We start from the raw sequence: 13,949 nt of genomic DNA on the forward strand, positions 1-13,949 counted from the left end.
ATAATCCACTAAATCAAGCTCACATTTAATTGAGTGTTTAGAAGTCATGTTCTAGCTCTTTTTTTTTTTTTTTTTTTCCTTTTGCATGAATGGACAGCGAATCGCCCGCAACGTATCTATAAATACACGCGATTCCTTAAACACAGCACGCTCTGTATTCTTTTTTCCTCCATTGTCTTCACTCTCTTGGTGACCTCTGAAAACCAGAGAAGCCAAATACACACTGCCTTCACTCTTAGTAAATAATCATCCATTCCCTAGTGTTATTTTTGCTTTTTAGCTCTCTGCTTGAACGAGTCTTTGATAGTCTTGTGTTTAGCGTCTATTTTTTTTCTTAATTGGTCTCTGATACTCTGATTTTGGTTGTATTTCTGTGTCAATCTGTGTTTTCATTTCTGTAATAACAAGCATTTTTGGTATGAATCCATCTATATTTTGTGAAGCTGATAAGTCACTTATGAGATGATCGTTTCTGTTTTGATTGCAAGATGGAAGAAGTATCTAGTGGATCCTGTCCAAAACCAACCAACCGTTCTATCATAGCCAGGCCTGGGTTTGGAAGTAGCGGGCATCCCATACCATTGCTCAGCAACCACTTCAAAGTTTCTGTTAATGTCACAGATGTCGTGTTTTACCAGTATAGTGTATGTTCACCTAGTGGTTTTCTACTTATTGTTTGCTTTATGCCTTACAATGTTGCAGGTTTCTATTACTGCTGAAGATAACAGAGTTGTTGATGAAAAGCGAAAAATAATTGATAGGCTTTGCCAGACGTACTCATGTGAACTAGCTGGTAAAAGCTTCGCATATGATGGTGAGAAAACCCTCTATTCATTGGTTCGTCTGCCACAGTCCTGGTTGGAGTTCACTGTAGTTCCAAAGGAATCAATTGCAAAACGGTATGTGAATTGTCCATCCACTTCTATGATTTGTGTGTTGGAGTATTTTATGCTGGAATTAACTTGTGTTGAATTAAACTGTCTTTGCATGATAATGGAAGTTGCAACCCTGATGGTGGTCGTAGCTTTGCGGCAACTAGTTAAGAGGTTTAAACGTCGTTTGCGGTCTGAGACTTTTAAAGTGGAAATAGTTTATGCGGAGAAAATCCCTTTAAATTCCATTGCTCTGTCTCTCCAAGGAAATGAGACAAATAATAATACTCGAGATGCTTTAAGAGTGCTGGATACTATCTTGAAGAACAGGCAAAGTGGGTGCTTTCTGTTAAGGCAGACATTCTTTCATGACGATCCAAAGAACATCACTAATGTAGGAGGAGGTATAACAGGAGTTAGGGGATACCATTCCAGCTTCCGTACCACTCAGGTTGGCTTGTCTCTTAATATGGGTATTAACTTTTTATTTTTTTGTTTAAATCAAAACTTGGTTTGAGTAGAATGTTTTGTTGTGTTGTACTTGTAATTTCTGTGTTTTTAATTTGTTGCTGCTTATTCATTGATGTCTGCCATTCTTCTTTTTTCTGGTGTGCTGCAGATGTGTCTATGACGATGGTCGCAAGGTGTTTTTGCGGTCGCCTGGACGAACACTCACCGAAGTGGGAAAGAGTGAGGAGTCGCCACTTTAATTTTAAGGGAAATTAAAGGAAACCATTTGCAACTTAAAATGAAACCACTTCAAATACAGAGATTCTATGTTCGGGGTCCGTAAACGGGTGGGGAAGGTGTTAGGCACCCCACCTCGTCCCTCAATGAGGGTGAGCAGATTTAACCTTACGTTCTTTATGACTTAGAATCGATAGTTAGGGGGGTTCGAATAGAAATGTTAATCCTTTTGATAGAAGGGAATATTTGATTTTTCACTAATTCGGATTACCCAGATACACAAGTAAATGAGACAACCTTAGTGAATTGATGTCGCGTAGCGGTTTTTCATTTATGGGATTATTTTGTGTATTTGTTAAAATTTCGATTTGAGAATCGGATAAGAACTCTCCTCCGATCTCTTTTAGATGTTCATTAAAATTTCGATTGGAGATCGGATAAGAACTCTCCTCCGATCTCTTTCAGAAATTCATTAAAAATTTTGATTGAGAATCAGATAAGAACTCTCCTCCGATCTCTTTTAGATATTTATTAGAATTTTGATTGAGAATCGGATAAGAACTCTCCTCCGATCTCTTTTAAATATTTATTAAAGTTTTGGTTGAGAATCGGATAAAAACTCTCCTGCGATCTCTTTTAAATGTTTATTATAATTTTTGATTGAGAATCGGATAAGAACTCTCCTCCGATCTCTTTTAAATATTTAAAATTTGATTGGAGATCGGATAAGAACTCTCCTCCGATCTCCTATTTGGTTAGGATGGGGATCAGGTAAGAAATCTCCCCCCGACCTCTTGAAATTTAATCACGATCGTATCGCACAAGGACCTTCATCCGAATACACTAGCAACTCGATTTAGGCTTATTTTAACTCATTGGTACCTTGTGACTTGATAGGGGATACCGGACTGAATTTTACCAATCTCCTATGTACTCGGCTTACCAGTACCTTTCGACAAGCAACATTTGCTCTGTTCCCTCTGCTAGCCTGAAATTTAATTTTTCTCCAACTCTCCATCTTTACCCAGTCATCTTCTCGAGCTAGTCTAGTGGTTCGACTTCATAACTCTCTCTGATTTATTATCCGAACGTTTACTTTTTAAAAAAAAAACTCTTATGTTAAGATACTGATACCAGCACTTTATCAAACTACCTATACGTTACCCGTAACCCGAACACCCGCGTTGGGAGATAAATAAAGACCAAGAATAAATAAATAACATGAACTGTTGTATCAAAAGATAAACTCATGAGAATAACCACCTACGTGGGACCTTCTGACACAAGACAAACTTTAACAAAAATTACGAGCATAAATAAAAAGAAAATAAAGACGAACACTGGATAAGGCAACGGTTCAAACACTCACCTGCAGGAAGTTGAACCTATTGAACTAACTATGGAGTCACGAATGTTGCAGAGTTACGGGCTAATAGTCTGGGGACTAATGCTTGCCTTGAAATGACGAATGCCTAGTTAGCATGTAGTCGAGCCGAAATGATAATGAATGAGATTGAGCTAAGAAAATAAAAGTGGATATAAAGGTGATGAAAACAGAACTGAAACTTAAGAAAGGGAATCACAGAGCAATGAACAAACTGAAAATCAAGAGTTCCAGTGTCCAATACTTCTTCAAAGAAAATACTTTAGAAAACTGGTTTCTAAAGTCTTTCTAGCTTAAAAATAGCAGAGTAGCAAAACTGAATCAATTTTCAGAGCCTCTCCACTATAATCACCACCCTTTTTTTCGTCCTCTTTTGAACAGTTTTCATGCAGGTATTTATAGGGACCGGGTTCTCCCCATGAAGGGTCAGGATTTTCTTTGAATGAGATGGAAGGTTTGGATTTTAAAGGACATGATATGATGCTTGGGAATTAAAGAGAATCAGAATGAACGGCTGAGATCCTTTTCAGAAATTTTTGTCCTTTTTCTCTTATAATCTGACGGTTCCAAATTTTCTTGTCCAGGGCGATCCGAGGGCTGGGAATAAAAGGCGCCGGTCTTGTCGTCTTCTTCTTTGATCCAAGGGCTCCAGGCTCGTCCTTACAAGTAAGATCAACGGTGGAGATTGGGATGTACAGGACTGTCATGACATACTCTGGCACCTGTCAGTAATGTGGGCGATTCTGCAAATGAGGCGTGCGGTGGAGATCTCGTCTGCAATGCTTTAACTACCTCGGCTCTGATTATGACGACAGTTATTGGAATTTGTCTTATTCTCCTTGCTTTCCGATCTCCCCTTCCTTCTGATCTTTCTAACACGATCTTTTTCCGATCTCTCATGCCGGGCCCCCTTCTTCCGATCTCTCCCACTCCAGTCTTCTCCTTTATCTGGTTTGGTTCAGTCAAAGCATTTATTCTTTCGATTTCCTAGGCGTTCGCTTCGTTTTCTGCAAGCAATAAATGCTCAGACCTTCTCTATATATACCCCCAATGAGAAATCCTCCCGCATTTCATTTTTCTTCTTTCTCTCTCACTTTTCCTGTTCTAGCCACTCCGGCAACAATCCCGGCCATGATGGTGGCTTTTGATCTTTTTCCGGCTGTTCGCCTTGTTCACCGATTGAAAATTTTTGATCCCGGTGATCGGAAGATCACTATGGCTACCTCTGATGACAGTGAGAGAACTGGACTAATTTACCGACCCAGATCGAGAATGTCGATCGTGTTGACCTTGAATTGGTTAACCGATGTAATTGGCGAATCGATTTCGGGCGAGAAGACTGCTAATTTCCCTCCTATCACTAGTGACCGACCTTTGAACCTCTTTTGGCTTCTCATCACACTGGGTGTTCCGACAGCGGCTCGGTTCTGAGCGATAATATTGATGACGATCTCTCTCACCCTCATGAGAGTCATAGTCACCCCATCTGAGCTGTACATCTATCCGATGTCGATGGCCGGTCTCCTGATCAGACACATCTTTTGATTCAGCTACGAGACTAGGTTTTGATATAGGCCTTCACTAGATAGGGTGTACTGCCGATCTCTAGAGATCGCCTAAATGATGTAAGCTAACCTTCAATGTAATCCGATCTCTAGAGATCGCCCAAATGATGTAATCTGACTTTTAATGTAATCCGATCTCTAGAGATCGCCCAAATAATGTAATCCAACCTTCAATGTAATCTGATCTTTTGGAAATAAAATTTTTATTTGATTATTATTGTATTGGTTATTTTTCGATCTTTGAAGTATTTACCCGATCCGACTCTTAATTTGAATGACCCTTAACCGATTTGTGATTCAAAATATCTTTCTCAATCTGCCGATCTCTAACTAGCCGATCTCCTTATGGAATGTCCGAAATATTCGTGAGACGTGTCAGAAAGGCTGGCGAATCCCGCTAACTGATGCGCCGCTTAGGTCACCGTGAGCATTAAATGCTCAGATGGGTATAAATAGGGGATGGGTCAGCCAGTTGCTTCCTTATGTCATTTTCAGTCTCTCGTGAGCGATTCCAAAATCCTCTCATTTTTTCAAGTTCTTCCGACACCGATCACACTCCGGTAAGGGTTTTGATCTTTCTTTTAGTTTAAATTTCCTCTTTTCTTTGAAAATGAGCGGCGCCGAGGGTCAGAGAGCGGCAAGCCCCCCTTCCGTTCAGGTCTCGTGGTCGTCAGATGAGGTAGAGGTAGTCGGAACAAGCGGGCGATCTGAACCCCCTAGGACCTCCATTCCAGCCCGCGGTCAAGCAGTATCCTCGAGGCAAACGCATTCTTCAGGGAGAGAAAACCTTCCCATGGATGATCTGCCATCAATCCTTCAAGAAACCGACCTGCAGTCGTTCAGCCAAGAGTATAACATTCAGCCCGATTCATACGAACTCATTAAGTGTCACGGCGATCTTCGAGCCGATCACTTCTTCGAAGAGAATGATATGATCATGGTATACGAAGAGCAATTAAAAGCCGGGCTGCGGTTCCCTCTTGACGACTTCTTCAAGAAAGTTCTAAAATTTCACCAAGTGTGCATAGCCCAAGTTCACCCGAACTCATGGCGGATCCTAGTAGCCTTCAGAGGCCTTTGCCGAGCCAAAGGAGTCAGTCCAACGGCGAAGGTATTCACCGAGTTACATAGGCTAACTCGCCGAAAGGACGATGAGTACTGGTTCTTTCAGGCGAAGCCACATTGCGGGCTCTTTACCGATCTGCCCTCCTCCCTGAAGAATTGGAGGAATCGCTTCTTTATTCTGAGGAGTAAAATTCCGAACGGCTTTGAGGGCTTCCCGCACAGCTGGCTGCATCATGGCCCCTTGCTTCTGAAGCGCATCACCTTGAATAGGGAAGAGGGCCTAATGGTGATGGAACTGAAAGATCAGGCGGCCAGATAGAAGTTCTCTTGTCTAGATGCAGTGACGGTCGAACTGCATCATTGGACAATGGAGTTGATTACTGGCGAAGAACGCGGGCTTCAGCTCTCTGACCTCAGCCTCGATACTTTTTATATCTCTGATCTTTGGGCCTTAGCGATCTCACTGACCTTTTCTTTGTGCAGGTATGGCAAGCGGCGAGGCTTCAAAGGAGAGCCGGAAGCGGAAGAGAGAGGTCTCCCGGAAAGTGCAGGAGATGAAGCGTTCCGAGCTGCTTCAGACGCCCAGGCATGATCCGGGGGAGACACAGGGAGGCTCATCCTGACCCTCGGGACAGCCGATCCCAGACATAGAAGTGGTCAGGTCTCCTCCTCATCAAAAAGAGCCGCCACCACCCCCTCCAGTTGCTTCGAGTGCGGAAGGGGGTCCTTCCCAACCACCTGTGAGGACCCTTTCCCGCGGCGCTCAAGTCCTGATCGACTCGCTGGAGAAGAATCGCACGGTTCGAGAGAATCCAGGCTTTGCTAAGGTCTTGGGGTCCTCCATCTACCTTCGGGAGGATCGGGATAGGCTAACCCCGAACAGCCTCGATGATATCCTGACCCAAACTATGAGCCTGAGCGTAGAGAGTTTGGTGAACCAACACATTATCTGGGAGAAGGCTCACCTCTTGAGGCAGGAGGTTGAGAAGGTGGGTCAGGAAGCTGCTTCCCTCAGATCTCAACTTTCGTCCGCCCAAAACTACATATCTGAAATTGAGGGGTGGATGAAATTCTACGAGGATAAGCTGGCCGAGCAGGCTCATGTTCTTGAAGAGGTTCGGGCGCTCCGAGCTGCTGAAGTCGCTCGCCTTACTGAGGAGCTTAAAGCAAAAGAAGAAGAGGCAGTGACAAGGGAGGCCGGTGCTTATGTGAACGCTCATGGGGATCTCTTGGCCGAGCTCAGGAAGCGTTATCCCGAGGAGGACTTCTCCTGGATGGTGGACCTGGCTCCCCAAGACGAAGAGGATAGCGAGGAGGAGGCCGAGGGAGATAGAGGGGGTGAACAAAATTTAGAACAGGCTGGAGGATCACCTCCAGCCGAATGACTTGTATATATTTTAATTGGAAATGAAATGAAATTCCCCTTTTTTTTGTTCAATGATTGGATGAGATCGGAAAGTATCTAAGTTGCATAAGCACTTGATTGTCTGAACATATTAGAACAACAACTAAAAGTGATTATTAATCTAAGTGTAAGAGGTCGGAAAACATTGTAAGCATGAGATCGACTGAGAACAAACGCTAAACGGGACTTGATTAAAATTGGAAATTTGTTTTGAACACTTAAGATCGGAATCATCATTAAACCGGATTGGAACCTTAACTTTATCAGACGATTATCCCCAAACTTTTAAAAGGGAGATCGGCTGGAAAAAAAATTTTCCGTGTAGGGATTATGTAAAGATTCAGACCCATATTTTGGACAATTAAAATTTGAAATTCGAAATTAAAGTCAGGAAACTAAAACCTACTTGGGTCGGCAACCCTGAGGTTGGTAACAGGAATTTAAAATGCTAGAAAATTAAAATCAACTTGGATCAAGGAACCAAAGGTTAATTAACAGGAAATTTAAATGCAGAAAAATTAAAATCAACTTAGATCAAGGAACCAGAGGTTGATTAACAGGAAATTTAAAATGTAGGAAAATTAACAGGAAATTTAAAATGCGTGAAAATTAAAATCAACTTAGATCAAGGAACCAGAGGTTGATTAACAGGAAATTTAAAATGCATGAAAATTAAAATCAACTTAGATCAAGGAACCAGAGGTTGATTAACAGGAAATTTAAATGCAGGAAAATTAAAATCAACTTAGATCAAGGAACCAGAGGTTGATTAACAGGAAATTTAAAATGCAGGAAAATTAAAATCAACTTAGATCAAGGAACCAGAGGTTGATAACAGAAATTTAAAATGCTGAAAATTAAAATCAACTTAGATCAAGGAACCAGAGGTTGATTAACAGGAAATTTAAATGCAGGAAAATTAAAATCAACTTAGATCAAGGAACCAGAGGTTGATAACAGAAATTTAAAATGCTGAAAATTAAAATCAACTTAGATCAAGGAACCAGAGGTTGATTAACAGGAAATTTAAATCCAGGAAAATTAAAATCAATATAGATCAAGGAATCAGAGGTTGATAACAGAAATTTAAAATGCTGAAAATTAAAATCAACTTAGATCAAAGAACCAGAGGTTGATTAACAGGAAATTTAAATGCAGGAAAATTAAAATCAACATAGATCAAGGAACCAGAGGTTGATTAACAGGAAATTTAAAATGCAGGAAAATTAAAATCAACTTAGATCAAGGAACCAGAGGTTGATAACAGAAATTTAAAATGCTGAAAATTAAAATCAACTTAGATCAAGGAACCAGAGGTTGATTAACAGGAAATTTAAATGCAGGAAAATTAAAATCAACTTAGATCAAGGAACCAGAGGTTGATAACAGAAATTTAAAATGCTGAAAATTAAAATCAACTTAGATCAAGGAACCAGAGGTTGAGTAATAGGAAATTTAAATGCAGGAAAATTAAAATCAACTTACAAAGCAAGTCTAACTCGAAACGAGAAGTCCCTCCGCGACGAAGTGTACTTAACAGGATTGCGAAGATAGACGATTAATGAAGGACGAGTTGCAAGACTTAACCCATCGTCCTTGGTTACTTACTTACTTCCCATAGTTCCCCCTTCTTGCCCTTGACTTCCTTATTTTGCGAAAAGTGCCCTTGCGGGTTTTCACTTTCCCTTTTGCCCATCTGACTAAAAGCGCCCTTCCAGGTTTTCACTTCTAGTTTTTTTTTTTTTTTTTGGCCATTCCCTACAAATTTCATAGCAAAGTACATGAGGTTATCAATATTCAAATTCTAATCTTATGACAAAATTTTAACAGATTAATAGCGCAGAGAAAACAGCATTAGAGTGTGAGTATGCGGGAAAGATAAAGCAAAAGACAAATTAAAATGTGAGGAAGATAAATTGAAGTGAAAAGGATGACTTTATTATGGCTTTAAGAAACAAGGGTACAGTTTCAAAGAAAAAGGGTACAGTTTCAAAGAAAAAGGGTACAAGGATAGATCTCACATATTCCTTGTAGTTAGCTTTGAAGTCTCTTAACTGCCATTATTTCAAGTACTCTGTTAATGGAAATTCATGCCGTGACGGTTTATTTTTCCTTTCCTGGTCCCATATCTCCTCCCTTATTTCTCCATTTTCTGGTTCTAAAGGCGTCCTTTCGGGTTTTCACCCTTAGATTTTTTTTTTTTTTTAGGACGCCCTTTCGGGTTTTCATCCCTCACTCATTTTACAGAAAGCGCCCTTCTGGGTTTTCACCTTCTTTCATACATTTTGCTAGGAGCGCCCTTTCGGGTTTTCACCCCCTACTCTCCCTCTCTCTCTCTTTTTTTTTTTTTTTTTTAGGCATAGTATCTTTTGACGGTGTCGGCATTCACAGGTCTTGGAAATTCTTCACTGTCCATGTGGGTCAAGATCAAGGCCCCACCAGAAAATGCCCTTTTGACCACGTAGGGTCCCTCATAAGTTGGTGACCATTTGCCCCGGGTATCATTTTGATTCGGAAGCACCTTCTTCAGGATTAGGTCCCCTGGTTGAAATTCACATGGGCGAATACCTTTGTTAAATGCCCTGGCCATTCTTTTTTGGTATAACTTCCTGTGACATGCCGCCGCTAGCCTTTTCTCATCTAGCAAATTTAAATGGTCTAACCTTGACTGGATCTATTCCGACTCACCAATCTCTGATTCTTTCAGAATTCTTAGGGAAGGAATTTCTACTTCAATAGGTAGCACAGCCACCATCCCGTAAACCAGTGAGTATGGGGTTGCCCCAGTTGATGTCCTTACAGAAGTCCGGTATGCGTGAAGGGCGTAGGGAAGCATATCATGCCAATCCTTATAATTGACTGTCATTTTCCGGATTATTCTCTTGAGATTTTTGTTTGCTGCTTCCACTGCTCCATTCATCTGAGGACGGTATGGTGACGAATTGAGATGTCGGATCTTGCATTGCTCACATAATCTTTGGATCTTTGGACCATTCAAATTCTTGGTGTTGTCAGTGACGATCTCACTGGGGAGGCCGTGTTGGCAGATGATATTATTTCTGAGGAACTTGAGAAATGTGTTTTGTGTGATATGGGCATATGATGTTGCTTCGACCCATTTAGAAAAATAATCGATAGCTACCAGGATAAATCTATGCCCATTGGATGCCTTGGGGTTAATGGGACCAATCACGTCAATGCCCCACATTGCGAAAGGCCATGGTGAGACGAGGTTGAACAATTGGTGAGGCAAAACATTTATCGGATCCGCGTAGATCTGACATTTATGGCACTTTCGAAAGTATTTAATGCAATCCTTCTCCAAGGTAGTCCAAAAGTATCCCCATCTCATGATTTGTTTGGCCATCATATGCCCATTGGCATGGGTTGCGCAATTTCCCTCATGAGTCTCGAAAAGGATCCTCTTTGCTTCTTTTGCATCCACGCATCTCAACAATTCGCCATTGGAGCTCCTCTTGTATAGAATTTCTCAACTGGGGAAATATCCCAAAGCTAATCTTCGGATCATTCTTCTTTCGTTTCTGCTTGCCCCTGGAGGTAATTCTCTGGTTCTGATGTAGACCAGGATGTCATGATACCAGGGTTTACCATCAGGTTCTTCCTCGATCATAAAGCAGTATGCTGGTTCACTCCTTGCTTTAATCTTTAATACCTGAGTCATCTGCCCTTCTTCCATTTGAGCCATGACAGCCAGGGTGGCTAAGGCATCTGCAAATTGATTCTTGTCTCGATTGGGGTGAGTGAAAGAGATTTGTTCAAATCTCTTAATCAGCTCCAGTAAGTACTTCTGATATGGGATTAACTTCGGATCCTTAGTTTGCCATTCTCCCTTGACTTGATAAATGATTAGGGCTGATCTCCATATACCTCTAACTTTCTGATTTTCATTTCGACAGCAGCTGTAGACCCATCACGCAGGCTTCGTATTCTGCGACATTGTTGGTGCAATCAAACTCTAATTTGATAGCTATCGGGAAGTGTCTTCCATCTGGGGATACCAACACAGCTCCGATTCCATTACCGGACAAGTTGACAGCTCCGTCAAAATACATTTCCCATACATCAGTGGATTCCTTTTCCTCGCTTTCCACTTCGTTAACATGCTCATCAGGGAATTCAAAATCCAAGGCTTCATAATCTTGGATGGGGTTTTCTGCTAGGAGATCAGCGATTATGCTACCTTTTATCGCCTTCCGGGTCATGTAGACAATGTCATATTGGGAGAGTTGTAACACCCCTAAGTTCGGTAGTGCGTTCTACTGTTCTGGTGACCAGTGTTGTCCGGACAGCTAGGATGCCTAGAACTACACTTCAATATGAGTCAGGAGACATAAAATAATGAAATACAAGAAAAGAAAATACAAGAAAAACAAAGGAAAAATCATAGCAAAGAAATGTAACCAAGTTAAGCGAGCCGAAAACCCTAGCGATGGGTGACCGCACCGGGAAGTCACGGCGTGTACCGTTGACTAGCCCTGGACTGCGAGGAACCCTAGAAAACATTTTTAGGACTTAAATAGACCCTTATTGAAGAATAAATCTCATTAAAAAGATCAAAGAAAAATTAAATAATTAGTACAAAGAAAAGTGAGAAATCGAAAAACGGACAAAATCCGGTGTTACCGAAAAATCGGGAATGCAACTCGAACAGGGGCATTATGGTCATTTGACATCCCAAATTTTCTTTTGACCTAAATGTCCATTAAAAATAAATAACATTACACTTAGAAAATAAAATGAAAAATTAGTTTAGTGGTACCTAATGTAAATAACCAAAAGTGGAGTGAAAATTGTGTAATTAGCACTTAAATCTTATTAAATCATTTTTCTTAAGTAAGTGGGGCACTATGGGATTAAAATATATGCTAAGTGGGCAGATTGCTTCCATCAAACTTCATCTTCTCCAAGGTTCCTCAACATTGCCGAATTGAAGAAGTGAAGAAACCACCATGGACGTTTTTCATTCAAGCTCCATGCACTCCTCCATTTCAACTCCAATCACCTAGGGTTCTTTATTAAAGTTTATCTACTCATCACAAGGAAGAGTTTGATACCAAATTTGAGAAGTTTAAGCAAGGTTTAACAAGCTCCAACCATAAGGTAAGTTAGCATTTTTGAAGATGGCTTTGTTAAATTTTGTGTGCATGTTATGGGTGTTGGATTTGTGAAGAAATTTTTTGAGTTTGAAGAGTTATTGTTTTGTTCATTTTGGACAGCCATGAAGTCATGTATTTGATGAAATAATTATGCATATGTTTGATGAGAAATGATGTTGATCATGATGATTTAATAACCTAGTGAATTACTTCATATTTATATGGTGATTTTTGGCACTTGGATGGGAATTGATGAATTGTAGGACAATTTGGTGTTGAAGAAGATTTTCGGCAGCTTGGGGACACTTGAATAAATGTATGTATTCATGGAAGTGTTGGCAGAATATTGACATAGAAGGATTGATGGATATGTATATTAACTTGTTGTGTAAAGAGTATGTAAAAACTAGTAATGTTATGTGTATGTGTAATTGTGTTTGGACTTTGGGAATTAGAGTTATATTTGGTGTATTGAAGATAATTGTAATCTGCCCAAAGTGAGGATAATGTAAAGTGGGATGTGGTTTTGGTAATGAACCAAAACGGAAATGGTAGGAAAGTAAACATATTGCAAGGTAAATGTGTGTAATTGATGTGTGTTAAGCAAAGTAACTAAGGGCAGTGTACATTTTAGCCAATAAGTTTAAATGTGTAACCTCAATTGGTATGAGACCAATTGGAGGTGAAACTAGGCACAAAATGTGCCAACTTTCATTGAGAAAACATACCAAAATTCTGCTTGCAAGGTGACCTAAGAAAGTGACCAATTCGGATTAGGTACAATTAGGACCTGAAAAATGACCAATTGGGCAGCAGTGAGTGTTTAGGCCATAACTCACTCAAAACAGGTCCAATTGACCTGAAATTTTAACCATAAATAGTTAAGACCTATACCTACAAGTCTTATGAAGACACCAAAGCCCAGAAATTACCAGAAGCAAGTCAAAAAGCTTGCACAAGTTCGGGTCCAAAAACTGGCCGAACCAGAGTTGACCAAATTGACCTAAAATTGACCTAATTTGATACCATTGGACCAGCAATAGTATAATGACCATAACTTGGTCTACATAACTCGGAATGACCTGAAATTTTGCACCGCGGTCCATAAGACATGGATCTACAAGTTTGTAGTTTTGACCGAAACCCGAAAACCGAGGGAACTAGGTCGTCCGGCTAGGTCAAACTAGTATCCCGGAATCCAGCAAGTTGCATTAAAATGCACTGAACAAGGAAATGACTTTGGTAAAACGTACCAACCCTAAAACCCTATCGAATGTGACATATTAATGACACTAAAACCTAATTTACCTAGAACGCATCGAGGGTCGGTATATTAGGTGATTAAGCAAATAATAGCTTTCAGTGAATTACTTATCGAACATTATCGTTAGAGACAAATTAATTTAGCACTGAAACACTTCAAATTGTGTTTCTCAGTTACCAAAGACTCAGGAAAAGGGAAGGAAACACTGAGTCCAGACCAGGAGACAAATATTAGAGGTTTGTGCACAATGGCTATTTCTTTTGAATTTTTCAATTGAAATGAATTATGACTATTGTACATTATTGTTTTAAATTGTGTTTGTGCACAACTAGTTTTCAACTGATTTTGTTCTGAATAATATTTCATATGATTAATTGTATATTATTGTTTTAAATTGTGTTTATGCACAATATTTATTTCTTTTGAATTATTTTCAATTGAAATAAATTATGACTACTTGTATATTATTATTTTAAATTGTGGAAATGTACTTGAATGGATATTTATTGCTTGAAAATCATTGTAAATGATTTGAAACTGTGAGAAACTGTTTGAATGGTATTTGATGGATACTTATTGATTGAAAAGCA

General features: G+C 40.0%; 1 pseudogene; it reads left to right on the forward strand.

Moving 5' to 3' along the window:
• Nucleotides 1-462: 462 nt before the first annotated feature.
• The window catches only part of LOC110664961 (protein argonaute 16-like), a 33,520-nt pseudogene continuing 20,033 nt past the window's right edge, over nucleotides 463-13,949 (forward strand).

This window comes from Hevea brasiliensis, chromosome 10 (assembly GCF_030052815.1).
Source record: "Hevea brasiliensis isolate MT/VB/25A 57/8 chromosome 10, ASM3005281v1, whole genome shotgun sequence".
In the NCBI taxonomy this organism is placed as follows: Eukaryota; Viridiplantae; Streptophyta; class Magnoliopsida; order Malpighiales; family Euphorbiaceae; genus Hevea; species Hevea brasiliensis.